This window comes from Mobula birostris, chromosome 28 (genome assembly GCF_030028105.1).
Source record: "Mobula birostris isolate sMobBir1 chromosome 28, sMobBir1.hap1, whole genome shotgun sequence".
Taxonomy (NCBI): Eukaryota; Metazoa; Chordata; class Chondrichthyes; order Myliobatiformes; family Myliobatidae; genus Mobula; species Mobula birostris.
The window spans coordinates 11,027,500-11,048,331 of NC_092397.1; the positions used below are offsets into that span (position 1 = coordinate 11,027,500).

The 20,832-nt window shown below is 48.8% G+C and overlaps 1 protein-coding gene across 5 annotated transcripts in view; it reads left to right on the forward strand.

Annotated features, from left to right (window-relative positions):
* The window catches only part of LOC140189039 (latent-transforming growth factor beta-binding protein 3-like), a 407,830-nt gene that overhangs the window by 17,090 nt on the left and 369,908 nt on the right, over nt 1–20,832 (forward strand). The gene's annotated exons all lie outside the window — the stretch shown is intronic.

A 20,832-nucleotide genomic window follows, 5' to 3' on the forward strand; every position in this document is an offset into this window, starting at 1 on the left:
TTCTTTCCCACACGTGTACCTACACACTTTCGACCTCCTTCCTGCCATTTGGGGACAATTTACCCCAGCCGGTAAATCTCTGTCAAAAATACCTTTTGAGTAATGGGAGAAAAGCAGAATGCTCAAAGGAAATAGCTGCCAAGGTCAGGTTCAAAATCAAGCCCCTGAAACTATGAAGTAGCAGGGTTAACAGCCTGTAGGACAATTAAGAGTAAACCATATTACGGTTGTCTTGGACAAGTTCAGCACATTTCCTTTTCCCAATTATGTTAATCAACCAGATGAACTCCTCTGGCTAAAGAAATTCCTCCTCATTTCCATTCTAAAAGAACGCCCCTCTATTTGGGGGCTGTCCCCTCTGGTCTCAGACTCGCCACCCACAGGGAACATCCTCTCCACACATCCACTCTATCGAGGCCTTTCAACATTTGATAGGTGTCAGTGAGATTTGCCTCGTTCTGAATTCCAGTGAGGAGAGGCCCTTTCATCTACCAAAGTGCTTGGCCATGCACTTCCGAAAACTGCAATTCATCCGCCACTTCTTTGCCCATCCTCCTAACCTGTCAAAGTCCTTCTGTCGACACTGTACTTCGTCAAAACCACCTGTCCCTCCACCAGTCTTTGTATCGCCCTCAAACTTGGCCACGAAGCCATCAATTTCGTCATCCAAACCATTGACATATAAACGTAAAAAGAAGTGGTCCCAACACAGACCCCTGTGGAACACCACTAAGTCACCGGCAGCCAACCAGAAAGGGCTCCCTTTTGTCCCACTCTCTGCCTCCTGCCAGTCAGCCCATGCTCCCTTCTCCCTCCTCCCTCAGACAGAAGATACAAAAGTTTAAAAAGCACGTACCGCCAGACTCAGAGGCAAATTCTATCCCACCTTTATCAATCTCTTGAACAGACCTCTCGTATGCTCAAGACCTCGTTGCCTATCTTTGTCAAGAGTCTGGCATTTTACTCCCTTACACTCACATTGCTTTCTACAGCATAATTCAACATTCCTTATTTATCTTTTTGCCAGCTCAAGGTACTAACATGCCATGGCCACTTTATTATGCACTTCCCGTACCTAATAAAGTGGCCACTGAGTGTATGTTTGTGATCTTCTGCTGCTGTAGCCCGTCCACTTCACGGTTCGATGTGTTGTGCATTCAGAGATGTTCTTCTGCACACTGCTGTTGTAACGGGAAGTTATCTGAGTTACTGACGCCCTCCTGTCGGCTCGAACCAGTCTGACCATTCCCCTCCGACCTCTCTCACTAACAAGGCATTTTTCAAAGATTTCCAAGTACATTTATCATGAAAGGATGTAAAAAAATAAAATTATACGCCCTTGAGATTTGTTTGCCACAAAGCAAGAAATCTGAAAGAACCCAATTTAAAAAAGATAATTAAAGACCAACACCCGATGCGCAGAGAAAGAGAAAAAAAAACAAATCACGCCAACAGCAGAAGTGAGTGCAGCATTCCAAACCAAATTGAGCCCTCGGATCCGGAACCCCCGAGCAGGCCCAAAGCCTCGGTATCAGTTCGTCATATTAGTGGGCACAGGAGCCAGGGGGAGGGTGTGGGGGGCAGTCTTCATAGCCTCGGTGCCTTGGAGAGACAGGAGTGAACATAGCGGGAAAACAAGTGTAATTGGCCCTGGTTCGCTGTCTTTTCCAGTATATTGTTTAAATTGTCCAAAAAACATGTTGTAGCTTAGACTAGGACCCGGGCACTGCTGTAGTGAAAGGCCTCGGGCCTAGATCACACCACCTAGCAACGCGCTCCGCTCCCAGAACTGCCACTCACTGGATGTTTTTTGTTTCTGTTTTTTCTCGCCACCATTCTCTGTAAACTCTTGAGCAGGAGTTCCCAACCATTTTTCTTTCTTAAATGCCGTGGCCCGATACCATCAAGCAAGGGCTTGGCGGACCCCTGCTCTGCAGACTGTTGTGCGTGAATATCCCAGGAGGTCAGCAGTTTCTGACATAATCAACCGCTACGCCTTTGGACTGTGGGAGGAAACTGGAGCACCTGGAGGAAACCCACACGGTCACGGGGACAACGTGCAAATTCCTCACGGGCAGCGATGGGAATTGAACCCGGGTCGCCGGTACCGTAAACCGCCGTGCTGACCACTATGCTACCCTGCTTCAATAGTCAATTTACCTTGAACTTTGAATTTTGACTAAAATCAATCATCAGGTTCCAGGTATAATAATCCGGAACAGAAACAGCCGCCACTTGGGCCAGTGTAAATTCATTCGAGAAAGTCATAAGAGATTTTTTATGAATGCAAACCTTGTCGAGCTGATGTAAGAGTTCCTAGCTGAAGTAACTGTAAAGGATCAATAAGGGAACTGTGGTCGATGTGGTATTTATAGACTTTCAAAAGGCAGTTGATAAAGTACCACTGTATGGATTTGTTATCCAAATTAAAGTCGGTGGATTAAACTTGTTTCTGAAGCAGCGCGAGCCAAGAGACAGCAAACAGGGAGTAAAAGTGAAAGTTTGTGTTTAGGGTTAGGGGGGAGGCACAGTGGAGTTCCCCGGTGGTTAGGAATAGGATGTTTGCTTTCATAGTATCTTAAATTATTTGGAAATAGCATAATAGTTTCATAAAGCAGTCAAAAAGGCAAACAGGGTCTAAAGTTTATAAAGTGAGGCTTTCTGTCATGCCCTTTCACCAACTCTCAACCTCTCTATTCCTCTTTCTGTCTCTCTCTCTTTCTCTCTCACACTCTCACTTTCCCTCTGTCTCTTCACCTCTCCAACTCTTTAATAAACTTTCTCTGACTCTGAGTCTCTCTCTCTATCACACTTTCAACCTCACACCTTCCTTCATTTTCTCTCTCACTCAATTTCCCAATACATGTATGCCTGTCTTTCATTCCCCATTGAGTATTTAATATTTCAGTAATATCTGAGTAATCTTGTACATTTTTGGATTAAGTATTCTTGTTCATTGAAATAATTCACTGCAGGTTATATTTATGAACGCGAATTGCGTGCATCATCGTACCCACATGATACGTGTGCGTCTCAAATAAAGTAAACACGAAGTTAGACCTGCATTTCGGACTCGTGTGTCTTCCTTTGAATTAGTTTAATGTTTTGAAGTTACAAAACACAACACTCCCCATCTTTCTCCCTCTCCCTCTCTGTAAGTCAGTCTCTCCCTCTCTGTCCACCCCTTCCCCTCCCCCCTTCCCCTCCCCCCTTCCCCTCCCCCCTTCCCCTCCCCCCTTCCCCTCCCCCCTTCCCCCCCCTCCTCCCCCCTTTTGCCTATCTCTACCTCTCTCTTCCTCTCACTCCCCGTCACAGATCCACATATTTTCTCTGCCGGTCTCACCCTCACTCATTCACGCATTCTCTCACATCCTCCTCGTCTAACTTTCTCTCTTTTTTGAATCTCGCCCACACACATTCATCCCTGTTTCTCTCTTTCTGACTCTCCCAACTGCGTGTGTTCTCCCTCGTACTCGTTCTTGTCTGCCTCTATCTCGCTCTTTGACTCGCATTCTTGTTCTTCCCGCTGCCTGTCTCTGCCCCACTCTCTTACCCTTTCGTGTTTCTCTCGCTCTTCCTGTCTGTCTTTTTCACTCACTCTTTCCACCTTTTAGCCCATCTTTTCCCTTTAATGATCCCACTCACTTGTGACCTTGAGTACGTTGGATTGAGCGCCGAGCTGCCAACTCGGCCTCGTAGAAATGTTCCTTCGAAAGTACATCACTCTCTCAGTTCTCCCCCTCCGTGGCACGGCGCTCCGTGAGCGTACCACCCACAGGACAGCCTGCCTCCACCGCTGCCCGTGGTCAAGCAAGAAAATATAAACCCGCAGATGCTGAAAACCTGAAACATTATTGGAGGCTGCTGGAAATTCTCAACGGGCCAGGCAGCTTCTGTGGAGAGAGAAGAAAAGAGCTAACTTTTTAAAGTTAAAAGTGACTATATCACAGAGTCATAGAAAATTAAAGCACAGAGTCAGGTCCTTTGGCCCATTACGTTTGTGCCAAACCATTTAAACCGCCTACTCCCAATGACCAAAGCCCTCCATACCCCTACCATCCATATACCTATCTAAACTTCTCTTAGACATTGAAATCGAATTCCAGTGCATCACTTGTGCTGGTAGCTCATTCCATGCTCACTCGACCCTCTGAGTGAAGAAGCTTCCCCTCCTGAAACCTTTCACCTTTCACCCCTAACCCATGACCTCTGGTTGTATCCCACCCAACCTCAGTGGAAAAAGCCTGCTTGCATTTGCCCTGTCTATAACCCTCCACCTCGCACGACCTTGAGATTCATTTTCTTGCAGGCATTTACAGGAAAATAGGGAAATACAATAGAATTTATGACCAAAAAAAACTATACATAAACAAAGACCTGGTTTTAGGTCAATGATTTTTGATTAAAGCAATAGAACTCAGAAATAGGTTATCTCCAGGAGCGGCCTGGAAGATGCGTGCGGCCTAGTGTGGCCCTGTGGACTCAATTCCTCGCTGGTGTCACCGACTGAAGCGTCGCGGGAGATCGGAACATCGGGTGTGGCCGTCAGAGACCTCTGTACTCGACCGATTGCGCGCTCTTTTCCGGCGGGGCTGGGAGAGAATTTGCTGCCGACTCTCGAGCCGGGGAACACCGCGGACAGTAACGTGGGTACAGCCAGGTGTTGGCCAGCCCTCTGGCTATGGCCGGAGTGAGACCTCCCTCTCCCTCGGCAGTGAGAGAGAGAGAGAGAGAGAGAGAGAGAGAGAGAGAGAGAGCCGGTGACATGTCAAACTGTTTTTTAAATGGACTGTAGATCATGGCCTCTCTTTGGGGGTTTTGCTGTTGCTTGCATGGTGGGTGATGGGGAGGCTGATGGAATAAGTCGGTGGGAGTGGGGGTGTTGATGCTTTTAATGCTGCTTGTGCGCGGGAGGGGGTAGCGAGGGACGCTTTTCCCGTCGTTCATTCTTTGGGGTTTTTCTTGGACTGTTTGGTGGTTGTCTGTGGGGAGTAAGAATTTCAGGTGGTGTACTGTATACATTCTCTGATATCAAGTGGAGCCGTTGATTTGGAAATTAGAAAGGTCGGAACCTGCTTTGTGAGGTACAGAGCAAAGTGGTGGCGTGCTGTTGCCGAGGGAACCTTGGCCTCACAGTTCAGCGACCCTGTTCAGTCCCGATCTCTGCAGCTGACGGTGTGGAGTTTGCAAGTGCTCTGACTTCCTTCCACGTCGCTAACCACAATGGGCCGGTAGATTAATTACTGATTTCCCGTTGGCGTTCATCGTGTCCGTCGCTTCCTCTCGGTTTCCACGGCTGGCGGTCACGCAAGTCCCGGGTGGAGACCGGGGAACTTTATTTTCAACGTTAGCCCTGAGCTGAACCCCCGAACCTGGAGGACCGGTGGACCACTCTTAGTCTGACCTCTACCCTTTGACCTCTATGGCATGGCTGACCCCTACCAAGAGCCAAAGCTCAAAGCCCTGACTCCAGCCAATATAGCTCTCCGGGTCATTGACGCATGCAGGTCTCCAAACCCTACGAAAGGTTGTGGTCCTCTTGGACAGGTAGATAAATTAGCTGCTATAAACTGCCCCAAGAAAGCAGCATCTGTCATCAGATATCCCCACCACCCAGTTCATGCTCAATTCTTGCTGCTGCCATTGGGGTCGAGGTACAGAGGCCTCAGGTGCCACACCACCAGGTTCAGGAACAGTCGTCACCCCTCAACCATCAGACTCCTGAACCAGCGTGGGCAACTTCACTCACCTCAACTCCGAACTGATTCCACAACCTACAGTCTCACTTTTCAAGGACTCTTTACAGCTCGTGTTCTCAGTTTTATTTTAAATGTATGCAACTTTTTCTCCCTCTTTTGCCCATTGGTTGTTTGTCAGGATTCATGTGTAGTTTTTGCAAATTCCACTGGATTTTAAAATTTTTCTGTAAATCTCAAGGTATGGTAACGCACTTCGATAATAAACCTGACTTTGAAGCGAGAGCTTGTGCGCTTCGGCTTTGAAGTAAGCGGTAGGATCTTGGAGAGGGGGGAGTCGGAGGGGATGTGGAGAGAGCAGATAAATAAGTGTTTATGTGATGTGAACGGAAGACCTGTGTCCATACTCTGTGCCTCTGAGAGTGTTGGGGTTCCCGGATGCTGGGAAGGGACAGGGTAAAAAAAGAAGCCCTCCATCATGTCCCTGTGTCTCTACGCCTCCGTGGTATCCCGGACATCCTTGAGGAGCAGTGCCGCAGAAAGGCGGCGTCCGTCATTAAGGACCCCCGACACCCAGGACATGCCCTCCTCATTGATACCATCAGGGAGGAGGTACAGGAGCCTGAAGGCACACACTCAGCGATTCAGGAACAGTGTCTTCCCCTCTGCCGTCCGACTGCTGAGCGGACACGGAGCCTTTCTAGGTTGGAAATAACTCGGACGATGTGTAGCTCCGGTGGTCGATGGTTGGGCTGTGCTCCGATCTTGGCAATCCACCGACAAAAGTTTTGTCACCGTACGAAGAGGCATGATCAGTGTGCTGGTCACTTGGGGACTGTTCCCTGAATGTTTGGCCTTTTCTGCTTATCAATTGTGACTGACTACCTCCCTGCTGCCATTTATTCCCTATTTTTCTGCACTACTTATGTAATTTAACTACTTACATACCGACTGTAATTCACAATTTTCTTTTTCTCCGTTATCAAGTCTTACACTGCACTGCTACCGCAAAGTTAACCAATTTCATGACGTACACGGGCGATATTAAACCTGTTTCTGATGACAGTGCGGAGTCCCCTCGAAGGCTCTGTTAACTTCTCACCTTCTTAAACGTTTCTTCCACCAGGCAGTTAATTCTATCAAGCTTCTGGTTAACCTTTCCCAACCCACCCCCCCCCCCCGTCGCCCCCATCTATTACCTCAGTAAACACTTGAAACCACTTTCTATAATGCTGTTTACATTGTAAATTTGTGGTGGTATATTTTTTTACATTTTATTCCATAATCGGACCCAGCTGGTGGCTTGGCGGCATCAGTGCCGGACTTCGGGATGGAGGGTCCTGAGTTCGAATCCAGCCGGCTCCCCTGCGCGCTTTCCATCCGTGCTGGGTTACGAGCTGGTGATCTCACCCTGCAGTAAACCACTGCCGTAACTTCCCTCGTACGCGGTTCCCCACTACGTCAGAGAGGCGTGGAGGGAAATTGTCCGCTAACTGGAGAAACTCTGGATGCGACGTACCTTTCCCTTTATTCCATAATCAGCACTTCTAAATTTATTTTTATATAATTCTTTATTCCGTATTATGGTTGAATGCTTTTTTTCTCGTTCCACATCTCGCCAACACACCATAGTGAATTCCTAACACTCGGTGGCCACTTTATCAAGTACACCCTGTACGCCGGCTCGTTAACGCAAATATCCAAACAGCCAATCATGTGGCAGCAACTCAATGCATAAAATCAGGCGGGCACGGTCAAGAGGTTCAGTTGTTGTTCAGACCAAACTTCAGAAATGTGATCCAAGTGAATCTGACTGTGGAGTGATTGTTGGTGCCAGATGGGGTGGTTTGAGTATCTCAGAAACTGCTGGGATTCCCATGCACAACGGTCTCTATAGCTTACAGAGGAAGATGTGAAAAACAAAAACGATATGTATCCAGTGAGCGGCAGTTCTGTGGGCGAGAACACCTTGTTAATGAGAGAGGTTGGAGGAGAACGGCCAGACTGGTTCAAGCTGACAGTAACTTAAATAACCACCCGTTACAACCGTGGTGTGCAGAAGAGCATCTCTGAACGCACAATACGTCGGACCTTGAAGTGGACGGGCTACACCAGCAGACGACCACGAACAGGCATGGTAGCGTAGCGGTCAGCATGACGGTTTACGGTACTGGCGACCTGGGTTCAATTCCCACCACTGTCTATAAGGAGTTTGTATGTTCTCCCTGTGACCGCTTGGGTTTCCTCCAGGTGCCCCAGTTTCCTCCCACCGTCCAATGATGTACCGGTTGGTAGGTTGATTGGTCATCATAAATTAGGTTTAAGTTGGAGGATTGCTGGGCACCAAATAAATAAAGTATATTGTAAAACCCAGAACTGTCCGTTTGGAAATAATACCAGCAGCTCAGCGGCCGCTTCATCACGTTGTCGTCGGACGGGAACGGACGGCAACCTTGCCGTTTTCTGTTTTTCTGCTTTTTTTTAACGGGGCCTGAGTTGCTGGAGGGCTAGCGGGATTCGAACCCAGGACCACCCGCCTCCAAGTCCGGTGTGGATGCCACTACACCACTGGCTGGCTAATCAGGTACATGCCGTGCCTAATAAAGTGGCCACCTATATATATAATGGCATCCGTTAATCTTGCGAAACCATGGATCTGCGCCTGGAAAGTCTTCACTCATCAGGGCACAGGCCTGGGCAAGGTTGTATGGAAGACTGGCAGTTGTCCATGCTGCGAGTCTCCCCTCTCCACGCCACCGATGTTGTCCAAGGGAAGGGCATTAGGACCCATACAGCTTGGCACCGGTGTTGTCGCAGGAGTTGCCAGAGCGAGGTTGAAGGCAACGTCGGACTGCCTTAGGGACTCTAGCTTTGGATTTGTCCTCAGGGTTTACTCCCGAAGCCTTTCCCATGAGTGGGTATGGCCGCAAGGCAGCGGAGGTTTGAGATCAGAGTTTTCCCTCTTTTAGATGGGCTGCCTTCCCAGGCTGACGAGCCCCATCTACCCGAAATATATATAAAATATGCACGTACACACACAGAGACACACACACACACAGATGCTGGAAATCCAAAGCAACACACACAAAATGCTGGAAGAACTCAGCAGGCCAGGCAGCATCTGCGGGAAAAAAAAGTACAGTCGACGTTTCGGGCCGAAACCCTTCGGCAGGACTGGAGGAAAAAAGCTGTGGAGTAGACTTAAAAGAAACACAGGGTGACAGGTGAAACTTGGGGGGGGGGGAATGAAGTAAAGAGCTGGGAAGTTGATTGGTGAAAGAGACAGAAACCATGGAAGAAAGAAAAGGGAGGTGGAACACCAGAGGGAGGTGATGGGAGGGGAAAGGGGATGGGAGATGGTGAAGGGGATGGCATTACTGAAAGTTTGAGAAATCAATGTTCATACCATCAGGTTGGAGGCTACCCAAACAGGTGTTGCTCCTCCAACCTGTATATACACACGCATTATATAACTATATATAACAATTACAGCACGGAAACAGGCCATCTTGGCCCTTCTAGTCCGTGCCGAACTCCTACTCTCATCTAGTCCCACTGACCTGCACTCAGCCCATAACCCTCCATTCCTTTCCTGTCCATATAGCTGTCCAATTTAACTTTAAACGACAACATCGAACCTGCCTCAACCACTTCTGCTGGAAGCTCGTTCCACACAGCTACCACTCTCTGAGTAAAGAAATTCCCCCTCATGTTACCCCTAAACTTTTGCCCTCTAATTCTCAACCCATGCCCTCTTGTTTGAATCTTCCCCACTCTCAATGGAAAAAGCCTATCCATGTCAACTCTATCTATACCCCTCATAATTTTAAACACCTCTATCAAGTCCCCCCTCAACCTTCTACTCTCCAAAGAATAAAGACCCAACTCTTTCAACCTTTGTAACTTAGGAGATGAAACCCAGGCAACATTTTAGTAAACCTCCTCTGTATTCTCTCAATTTTATTGACACCTTTGCTATAATTCGGTGACCAGAACTGTACACAATACTCCAGATTTGGCCTTACCAATGCCCTATACAATTTCAACATTACATCCCAACTCCTATACTCAATGCTCTGATTAATAAAGGCCAGTATACCAAAAGCTTTCTTCACCACCCTATCCACGAGATTCCACCTTCAGGGAACTATGCACCATTATTCCTAGATCCCTCTGTTCTACTGCATTCTTCAATGCCCTGCCATTTACCATGTCTGTCCTATTTTGATTAGTCCTACCAAAATGTAGCGCCTCACATTTATCAGCATTAAACTCATTATTCAGCACCTCCAACTATATTCTTATATAATTTTCATTCTGTGTAAGTTGCTGTATTTTTTTGTTGTTGCTACACGGCGTGCCGACGCACCAGGGGCAAATCTCCCAATACTTGTAAATGTAGAAAGCTGGGAGACTTCTCCCGCAAGAAAAAACCCTCGAGCACCGGGCCACGTCCGAGATGAGCAACTTTTGCGCAAGTTTTCCGCCGGGAGGGAGCCGAGGGAGAGGAGCCCAGGATGAAACAAAGCGGCGTTGTCTGCTGATCTCGTCGATGTAGGCTGTTCCGTGGAGCCGGGGTCGGGAGGCATGTCAGAGACACGACGCACTGCAGAAGAATTCGCAGCAAATAAACAGGCGTCACATGACCCGGCGAGCGCCGGCCAAAGGCAACAAAACTTGGGAGCTTCAGCTCAGGTTGAACGCGTAGTCAGAGCCGCAACATCTTATAAACACTCTCGTGTTGCCGATAACCTGAAGGAAGCTGCTTTCACACACACTCATATATATATATATATATATATATATATATATATATTTAAATTGCTGGCTTGTTTCTCTTGTGAATTAAACGCTGCCCTCATCACATGGTAAACTTTCTAACTAACTAAAAGTTTTGACCCGAGGCGGAAAGAGTTGTCCCTTTAACGCCGCGAGTTGTGCTTTGATGTGGTAGGTGCCGTGTAACTTTTTATTGACCGGCGGCCGCCCCAGGTTCTTCTTGCCGCTGGCGCTTTGCTGGTTACGGAGGGGCAGCGTAGTGGGGAGCAGGAAGGGGGGGGGGTGGAAATTGTAATCTGGGTGTAACTTTGTGCCGTCCTTGCCCGGCGAGTGCGTGACGGGACACTGCTGAGGGAAGCTCAGTCCGTGTGGAATTTGTGCCGTGGGGGGTGTCTGATGGTTTAGCCTCCTTTATCCGGCTCTGATCTGATTCTATTTTTATTTACAAAATATCGTTATTACAAATACAATACATTCTACAAACACTGTATATCTACAAGACTCACAACGCGCCGGAGGAACTCAGCAGGTCGGGCAGCATCGGTGGAAACCATCAGTCAACGTTCCGGCCCGATACGTGGACTCATCGTTTCCACAGATGCTGCCCGACCTGCTGAGTTCCTCCAGCGTGTTGTGAGTGTGGCTTTGACCCCAGCATCTGCGGAGTATTTTGTGTGTATTTATATATATATATATACAAGACACAGAACTAACGCAATTCCCATAAAACTAACCAGAAGTTCCGCAGACGCTGGAAATCCGAAGCGACACGCAAAAAAAAAAACCGCCGGAAGAACTCAGCAGGTCGGGCAGCATCTGTGGAAAAGATTGAACGGTCGATGTTTCGGGTCGAGTCCCGTCACCAGGACTCGAGCTGCCTGGCCTGCCAAGTTCCTCCGGCACTTGGTGTGTGTTGCTTCCCCCCTCCCTTATCAAGGATGGCCCCCCAGGGAGCCCACCGGTCCCCGGAAAGCCGCTGAGGGCGCCGCGGTCGGCAGGTGATCCTTGTTTGCGGTTAGCGGGGCACGGATATACCCCCCAAACATTATCAGGCAGTCTCTCCCCCCTCCGCCACCCGCTTCCGGGACCCACGATAACTCTTTTAGCCTGCCCCAGGAGCAAGTTCAGAAGGATATTCTCATACCTCCAGGCTTCCCCAGCTCCTTACTGGATGACCATAGGGTGAGGGTCTGACCCTGCCGTAGAGGTGTGTGACAGGACAGTGTCGAGCAGGGGTTCCCAGCTTTTCTTTTTCAAGGGGGTCTGCCAACTCCAGAGTGGGGACCCCTGCTGTAGAGGGATCCTCGCCTGAAGCTTGGGGGAACCTACATCAAGCCCTCGGAGCGTTTTCGCATAAGCTGCCTCCTGGGAACTACCTGGCATGAGCGGGTGCCTCACACCGAAACACTTGTAAAGACCAACTGCAGGGGTATTGAGGCCGTGATCACCCAGAGTCAGCTGCAGTGGCTGGGGCACGGGATAAGGATGCCCCCATGTCGGCTACCCCGCAGGGGGTCATACGGCCAGCTACATCACGGTCGACGCTCAGCTGGAAGGGCCGAAGAAGCGCTGTGAGGATCAGGTGAAGAATGCTTTAAGGAAGTACAAGATCAGACCTGAGGACCTGGAGGTTGTTGCTGCTGACCGACAGCTGTGTAGGGACAGGGTTCGTATTCTGGAGATGGAAAGAACAACCAGAAGAGAGCCAGGAGAAATTCAGCCATGATCGCCACCACTACCACGTATACATGTCCCACCTGCAATAGAGCTTGTGGGTCCAGGATAGGACTGTATAGCCATCAAAGATCTCACCGTTAAAGGCGTGGACGTTGTCATCGGATTTCGATGGACAACCGAAGAACGAAGAAATAATCTTGTGGAGAGGATTCAAAGGAGGTTCACAAAAATGATTCCTGGGTTGAAAGGCTTGTCACATGAGGAGCGTTTGATGGCTCTTGGCCTCTACTCACTGGAAGTCAGAAGAATGAGAGGTGACCTCGTTGAAACCTATCCAATGTTGAAAGGCCTTGACAGGGCGGATGTGGAGAGGAGGTTTCCTATGATGTGGGAGTCTAAGGCCAGAGGGGACAGCCTCAGAATAGAGAGGCGTCCTTTTAGAATGGGGATGAGGAGGAATTTCTTTAGCCAGAGGGTGGTGAATTTGTGGAGTTCGTCGCCACAGGTGGCTGTGTGGGGGTGAAGTCATTGGGTATACTTGAGGTAGATGCTTGGTTGGTCAGGGCATGAAGGGATACGGGGAGAAGGCAGGAGATTTGGGGGCTGAGGGGGAAAGTGGATCAGCCGTGATGAAATGGCAGAGCAGACTCGATGGGCTGAATGGCCTGATTCTGCTCCTAAGTCTCTCGGCCCTGTGGTCTGACCTGTGCTGTTCCTGACCTGGGAGAGTGTGTCGGGCTAACATAGAGGGAGGCACATTTTATACTTGGACTATAGATTAGATAGGTACATGCGATGGGAGTAGGCAGTCTAATTGGGTCAGCACAGAACTAGATGGGCCAAAGGGCTCTTCTCTGTGCTGTACTTTGCTCTGAGCTCAGTTGCCGGTTGGGTTGAGATAGGTTTTTACCATAATAAGTTAGTTGGGATTGTACTGGGTGAGTCGTCTTTTCCATTACAGGGTGTAACAGGGCAACATTCATCCCTGACCGGCCCAGGAAACTGGCCGCGCTGGGCCATTCCCGAGGACGGTTAAGAGCCAGCCGCGTGGGTGGTCTGGAGTCACGTCCAAGCCGGGCCTAGTCAGGATGCCAGATTTCTGTCCTCGAAGGACTTCAATGAATATGTTCCGCTTTTATTTCGGTCTGGCAGATCCTCGGTCACTGATACACTGTGCTGTGGATTTTTTCCTTTAATTGACTGAAATTAAACCCCAGTACAATCAGACATAGGAGCAGAATTAGGCCACTCGGCCCATCCATTCTGCTCCGACGTTCCATCACGGCTGATTTACTTCCCCTCTCAACCCCATTCTCCCCACCCCCCCGTAACCTTTGACTCCCTCACTAATCGACCTCCGCTTGAAATGCGCCCAATGACTCGGCCTCCACGGCCACCTGTGGCCATGAATTCCACACACTCACTGCCCTCTGGTTAACAAAATTCCTCCTCATCTCTGTTCAAAATGGACGCCCTTCCATTCTGGGGCCGTGTCCTCCGGTCCCCAGACTCCCCCCACCCCTCCAGTAGAAAACGTCCTCTCCACATCCACTGGAAGTAGGCTTTTGACACTCAATAGGTTTCAATGAGATCCTCCCCTCTCCCCCCCATTCTACTAAACTCCAGCGAATCCGGGCCCAGAACCTTCAAACGCTCCTCATGCGTTAACCCTTTCGTTCCCGGGATGATTCTCCAACGGACCCTCTCCAAAGGCAGGCCACCTTTTCTTCGATACGGGGCCCAAATCCGTTCACGATACCCCAAGTGCGTTCTGACCAACGCCTTACAGAGCCTCGGCGTGACGTGCTGAGAACATACAAGCTCTGGTTTCCTTCCAAAGTCCGAGGACGTGCCGGTCAATAGGTTAATTGGTCTTTGTAGGTGGTTCTTGTGATTAAGCCAGGAGAATTGCTGGCTGATTGGCCTATCCCAATATAGCGCTAGTGACCCTGGTCCATTTCCTGCCACTGTCTGGGAAGAGTTTGTACGTTTTCCCTGTGTCAGCGTGAGTTTCCTCCAGAGGCTACCTTCAAAAACATCAAACTGACACGGGGATCTGAAATGCGGGTCTAGCTTCGTGTTTGCTTTAAGCGAGGCGCGCACGTATCATGTGGTAGTGTAGGCAATTAACATATTTTTACATATAACATAATGAATTATGCAAACAAACATGAATACTTAAGCTATATATATATATATGTATCTATCTCTCTCTCCCCCCCTCTCTCTCTCCCCCCCTCTCTCTCTCTCTCTCTCTCTCTCTCTCTCTCTCTCTCTCTCTCTATATATATATATATATATATATATATATACACACACACACACACACACGTGTGGCCAAGTGGTTAAGGCATTCGACTAGCGATCTGAAGGTCGTGAGTTCGAGCCCCAGCCGAGGCAGCGTGTTGTGTCCTTGAGCAAGGCACTTAACCACACATTGCTCTGCGACGACACCGGTGCCAAGCTGTATGGGTCTTAATGCCCTTCCCTTGGACAACATTGGTGTCGTGGAGAGGGGAGACTTGTAGCATGGGCAGCTGCCGGTCTTTCATACAACCTTGCCCAGGCCTGCGCCCTGGAGAGTGAAGACTTTGCAGGTGCAGATCCATGGTCTCACAAGACTAACGGATGCCTTAAATACACACACACACACACACACACGGTTGATTGATAAGTTCGTGGCCTAAGGTAGAAGGAGTCAATTTTAGAAAACCTAGCACATTTATTTTTCAACATAGTCCCTCCTACATTTACACACTTAGTCCAGCGGTCGTGGAGCACACGGATCTTGGACCTCCAGAAAGTGCTCACAGCAGGGGTGATTGATAAGTTCTGGGCCTAAGGTAGAACGAGGTGAGTTATACAGCTCTCGTTACATGCAGTTTAACTCTTTGAGTGATTATGCAGAAAGTTTGACGTTAATAACTCATCAAGGGTGATTGATAAGTGTGTAGCCTAAGGTAGAAGGAGATGGGTTATTAACCTCAAACTTCCTGCATAATCACTCAGAGAGTTGAGCTGCACGTGCATGTAACGAGAGCTGTATAACTCATCTCCTTCTACCTTAGACCACGAACTTACCAATCACCCCTGCTGTGGGCACTTTCTGGAGTTCCAAGATCCGTATGCTCCACGACCGCTGGACGAAGTGTGTAAATGTAGGAGCGGACAATGTTGAAAAATAAATGTGTAGGTTGTCTAAAATTGACTCCTTCTACCATAGGCCACAAACTTATCAATCACCCCTGGTATTACTGCCATGGAGAGCCCCGGTTTGAGTGCAGCCGTAGATCAGGGGCTCCGATAGGACTCCAGCACCCTTCTGCACCCCAAGGACATATGGCAATTCAGAAGGATGAGAGGGGATCTTGTAGAAACATATAAAATTATGAAAGAGATAGATAAGATAGAGGCAGGAAAGTTGTTTCCACTGGTAGGTGAGACTAGAACTAGGGGACACAGCCTCAAGATTCAGGGGAGTAGATTTAGGACGGAGATGAGGAGGAACTGCTTTTCCCAGAGAGTGGTGAATCTGTGGAATTCTCTGCCCAATGAAGCAGTGGAGGCTGCCTCAGTAAACATATTTAAGACAAGGTTGGATAGATTTTTGCATAGTAGGGGATTTAAGGGTTACGGGGAAAAGGCAGGTAGGTGGAGATGAGTCCATGGTCAGATCAGCCATGATCTTATTGAATGGCAGAGCAGGCTCGACGGGCCAGATGGCCGACTCCTGCTCCTGTTTCTTACGTTCTGATGTTAATTGGCCACACGGGCATAATGGGGTGTCATGGGCTCGTTGGGCTGGCGTAGCCTGTCACCGTGCTGTATCTTGAAATTCCCCCCAAAAAAATTAAGCCCCAGTAAAAATGTGAGAAATGTTTATTGCGGCGTGGTGGCGTCTGCACTGGACTTCAAGGCGAGCGGTGCCCGGGTTCGAATCCGGCCGGCCCCCTCGCATGCTTTCCGTCCGTGCTGGGTTGAGCGTCGAGCTAGCGACTCGGCCCCGTAAAAAACCAACACAGACAGACACTAAAGGGGATGGCAAGGTTGCCGCCCGATGCGCCATAAGGCACGGAAACATTCACACTACTCCATCTTTGTTCTTTAACCTCAGACGGTTGAATAAGTTTGGTTGATCCTAAGAACTTTCTACAGGGGCACAGTTGAGAGTATCCTGACTGGCTGCATCACTGCCTGGTACGGGAACTGTACCCCCCTCAATCGCAGGACTCTGCAGAGAGTGGTGCGGACAGCCCAGCGCATCTGTGGATGTGAACTTCCCACGATTCAGGACATTTTCAAAGACAGGGGTGTAAAAAGGGCCCGAAGGATCATTGGGGACCCGAGTCACCCCAACCACAAACTGTTCCAGCTGCTACCATCCGGGAAACGGTACCGCAGCATAAAAGCCAGGACCAACAGGCTCCGGGACAGCTTCTTCCACCAGGCCATCAGACTCATTAACTCATGCTGACACAACTGTAGTTCTATGTTATATTGACTGTCCTGTTGGACAAACTATTTATTGCAAATTACTATAAATTGCACATTGCACATCTAGTTGGAGGTGTAACGTAAAGATTTTCACTCCTCACGTGTATGAAGGTTGTTTGAAATGAAGTCAATTCAGAATTCATTTGTGACGGGTGGACTGGGATTGTAGTGGTTGGCCTGGATTTGTACGGAATGAATTGGGATTGTGATGGGTTTGTTGGGATTCAGGGTTGGTAGGCTCGATTGTGCTGGGGTTTTTGGATATAGGCACCACGTGTTGGATTGATCAGTGAATATTTTAATTGCTATTGTGTGGGTTGGACAATACACTGGGGATAGATCTGTGCGTTACCTCTTTAAAAATCGAGACTCGGCTGGGTGGGACTGTTGACATGAATCAGACTACCTCTGTAGCATTGTTGAATCCCAAAGCTAGATCTTTTTTCCCCCCGAAATACTTTCCATTTGTCTGGGAATTCTGTGCTCAGCAGGTGCCAGCAGCCAGTTTATAATCTCTCTGTCCCGAAGTACAGAAAAAAGAGTTAGCCACTCAGTGAGTCAGCACAAGTAGTCTCAAACGAAGGGTGAAATTGTGTTGACCGTCCTGTTGGAAGAGCACCGGATCTTGGAGGTACATTTTCAGGCTGGGCCAATAATGACAGAGAGTGTCATCGAATCGGATGGATGTATCGACTTGGCTCCTGGGCGGTTGAACCTGTGTTTAGTTCAGAGCCTTCCATTGAGTAGGATTGATTGGGAATTTGTTTGGATTTCTGGGATTCTGTAGAACAGGGGAGAGTGAGGAACATGAGACCATAATGCATAGAAGCAGAATTAGGCCATTCGGCCCATTGAGTCTGCTCCACCATTCTATCTGGTCACCAAATTATAGGAAAGATGTCAACAAAATAGAGAGAGTAGAGAGAAGTTTTACAAGAATGTTTCCTGGATTTCAGCACCTAAGTTACAGAAAAAGGTTGAACGAGTTGGGTCTTTATTCTTTGGAGTGTAGAAGGTTGAGGGGGGACTTGATAGAGGTATTTAAAATTATGAGGGGGATAGATAGAGTTGACGTGGATAGGCTTCTTCCCTTGAGAGTAAGGGAGGTTCAAACAAGAGGACATGAGTTGAGAGTTAGGAGGCAAAAGTTTAGGGGTAACATGAGGGGGAACTTCTTTACTCAGAGAGTGGTAGCTGTGTGGAACGAGCTTCCAGCAGAAGTGGTTGAGGCAGGTTTGATGTTGTCGTTTAAAGTTAAATTGGATAGATATATGGACAGGAAAGGAATGGAGGGTTATGGGCTGAGTGCAGGTCGGTGGGACTAGGTGAGGTAAGTGTTTGGCACGGACTAGAAGGGCCGGGATGGCCTGTTTCTGTGCTGTAATTGTTATATGGTTATGGCTGATTTATTATCCCTCTCAACCTCATTCTTCTGCTGTCTCCCCGTAACCGTTGAACACCCTTACTAATCAAGAACCTATCAACCTCCGCTTTAAATATACCCACTGACTTTGCCTCCACCCTTGTCTGTGGCAATGAATTCCGCAGTTTCACCACCGTCTGGCTAAAGTTGTTCCTCCTTGCAAGGGTGTTGCCGATGAGAATGGGTTGAGTGAATTTGGCCTTTTCTCCTTGGAGCGACGGAGGATGAAAGGTGGCCTGACAGAAGTGTGTAAGATGATGAGAGGCATTGATCGTGTGGATAGTCAGAGGCTTTTTCCCAGGGCTGAAATGGCTAACACGAGGGGGCACAGTTTTAAGGTGCTTGGAAGTAGGTACAAAGGGGATGTCAGGGGTAAGTTTTTCACACAGAGAGTGGTGGGTGAATGGAATGCATTGCCAGTGAAGGTGGTGGAGGCGGATACAATAGAGTCTTTTAAGAGACTGTTAGATAGGTGCATGGAGCTTAGAAAAAATGATGATTTTATGGTAGGGAAATTCTAGGCAGTTTCTTGAGTAGGTTACATGGTCGGCAGAACATTGTGGGCCGAAGGGCCTGTAATGTGCTGTAGGTTTCTATGTTTCTGTGTTCCTCGTCTCTGTTATATCGGGACATCCTTCTTATGTGAGGCTGCACCCTCCAGTCCGAGGCTGCACCCTCCGGTCCGAGGCTGCCACACTGTAGGGAACGTCCTCACCACGTCCACTTTATCGAGGCCTTTCAATATTCGATCGGTTTCAATGAGATCCCTCGCCTTACTCTTCTAAACTCCAGCGAGGACCAGCCCAGAGGCACCAAACGCTCCTCATACGTTAACCCTTTCATTCCCGGGATCATTCTCGTGAACCTCCCCCGCCCCGGACCCTCTCCAATGCCAGCGCGTCCTTCCTTACATAAGGGCCTCAAAGCTGCTCATAATATCCCAAGTGCGGCCTGACCAATGCCTCATAAACCCTCGGCGTCGCATCCTTGCTTCTGTGCTCTAGTCCTCTTGAAACGAATGCTGAACGTGAATGAATATGCCCACTGGGCTCCAGTACGGCGACAGGGGAGATTTGGTCCTTTGGGATTTGGGGACAACATATAAGGCATCTGTTAGTCTTGCGAGACCATGGATCTGCACCTGGAAAGTCTTCACTCTGAAGAAAAGGTTGTATGGAAGACCGGCAGTTGCCCATACTGCAAGTCTCCCCCCTCCACGACACCAATGTTGTCCAAGGGAAGGGCATTAGGACCCATACAGCTTGGCACCAGTGTCGTCGCAGACCAATGTGTGATTAAGTTCCTTGCTCAAGGACACAACACGTTGCCTCGGCTGGGGCTCAAACTCACGACCTTCAGATCACTAGTCGAATGCCTTAACCACTTGGCCACGTGCCCGCACTGGGACAACACGGAGACTATGATACACTCTAATGGGACAACATTGGGGGAACAGTCTCCTGCTGGGCTTCGGGTGCAGAGCGGGAAGGAATTTGGTTTTCTGAGGCTGTGTAGTGGGGAAGAGTTTGAGGAGGTTGGCCTACTGGGGTGCTATGGATCAGAAAGGGAAGGAATTTGATTCGCTGGGATTCGGCACAACCTATTCTAGGTATGGTCCGCTGAAGCTTCTGTTCTCTTCCCAATGTCCCCTGTCTTTCCTTTTCTCTCAAAGTTCAAAGTACATATAGAGAGGATGGTGGCGTAGTGGTTAGCACGATGGTTTACGGTGCAGGGGACCCGGGTTCGATTCCCGCCACTGCCCTGTGAGGAGTTTGTACGTTCTCCCTGTGACCGCATGGGATTCCTCCAGGTGCCATGGTTTCCCCCAACAGTCCAAAGACCGATCGGTTGGTAGGCTAATTTGTCATTGTAAGTTGTCCGGTGATTAGGCTAGGGTTAGATTGTGGGGTGGTTCAGCTCAAAGGGCCAGAAGGGTCTATTCTGTCCGTGTACAACTCTGAGATTCATTTTGGTGAGCATACTCAGCAAACCTATGGAATAATAACTACACACAACTTGGACGTTCAACCAGAGGGCAGGAGACAACAAACTGTGCAAATGCAAAAAGAAGAAACAACGATAGTAATAAATAATAAATAAATAGTAATAAATGTCAAGAACGTGAGATGACAAGGCCTTGAAAGTGAGTCAATTGGTTGTGGGAATATTTCAGTGACGGGGGTGAGTGTGGTTATCCCCTGTTGTTCAGGAGCCTGATGGTTGAGGGGTAGTGACTGTTCCTGAACCTGGTGGTGCGAGTCCTGAGGCTCCTGTACCTTCTACCTGATGGCAGCAGCGAGACAAGAGCATGGCCTGGGTGGTGGGGGTCTCTGATGACAGCGTTTCATGTAGATGTGCTCGGTGCTGGAGGGCTTAACCTGTGATGTACTAGGCAGAATCCACCTCCTTTTGTAGGATTTTCCGTTCAAAGGCATTGGTGTTCCCACACCAGGCTGTGTTGCAGCCAGTCAATACACTCTCCACTACACATCAATAGAACAATCTCTCATTTGCTCCCTTGTACTCAATCTCCCACTCTAGTTCTGTCACCTGCACGCTCCCTTGCACCTTCTCCTTCACGTCTTCGCCTTTACACGCACTCTCACGTTCTTGTACTTTTTTCAATGCTTTCAAATTTTGTCTCGCACGCCCTTCCGTGTGTACATTTTTTCTCGCACGTCCTTATTGTGTAAGCTACGTCTGATGCTCCTTTACAGTTCCTCTTTCTCTCCCTAGGACATACTTCCTGTCCAACTGTTCTAT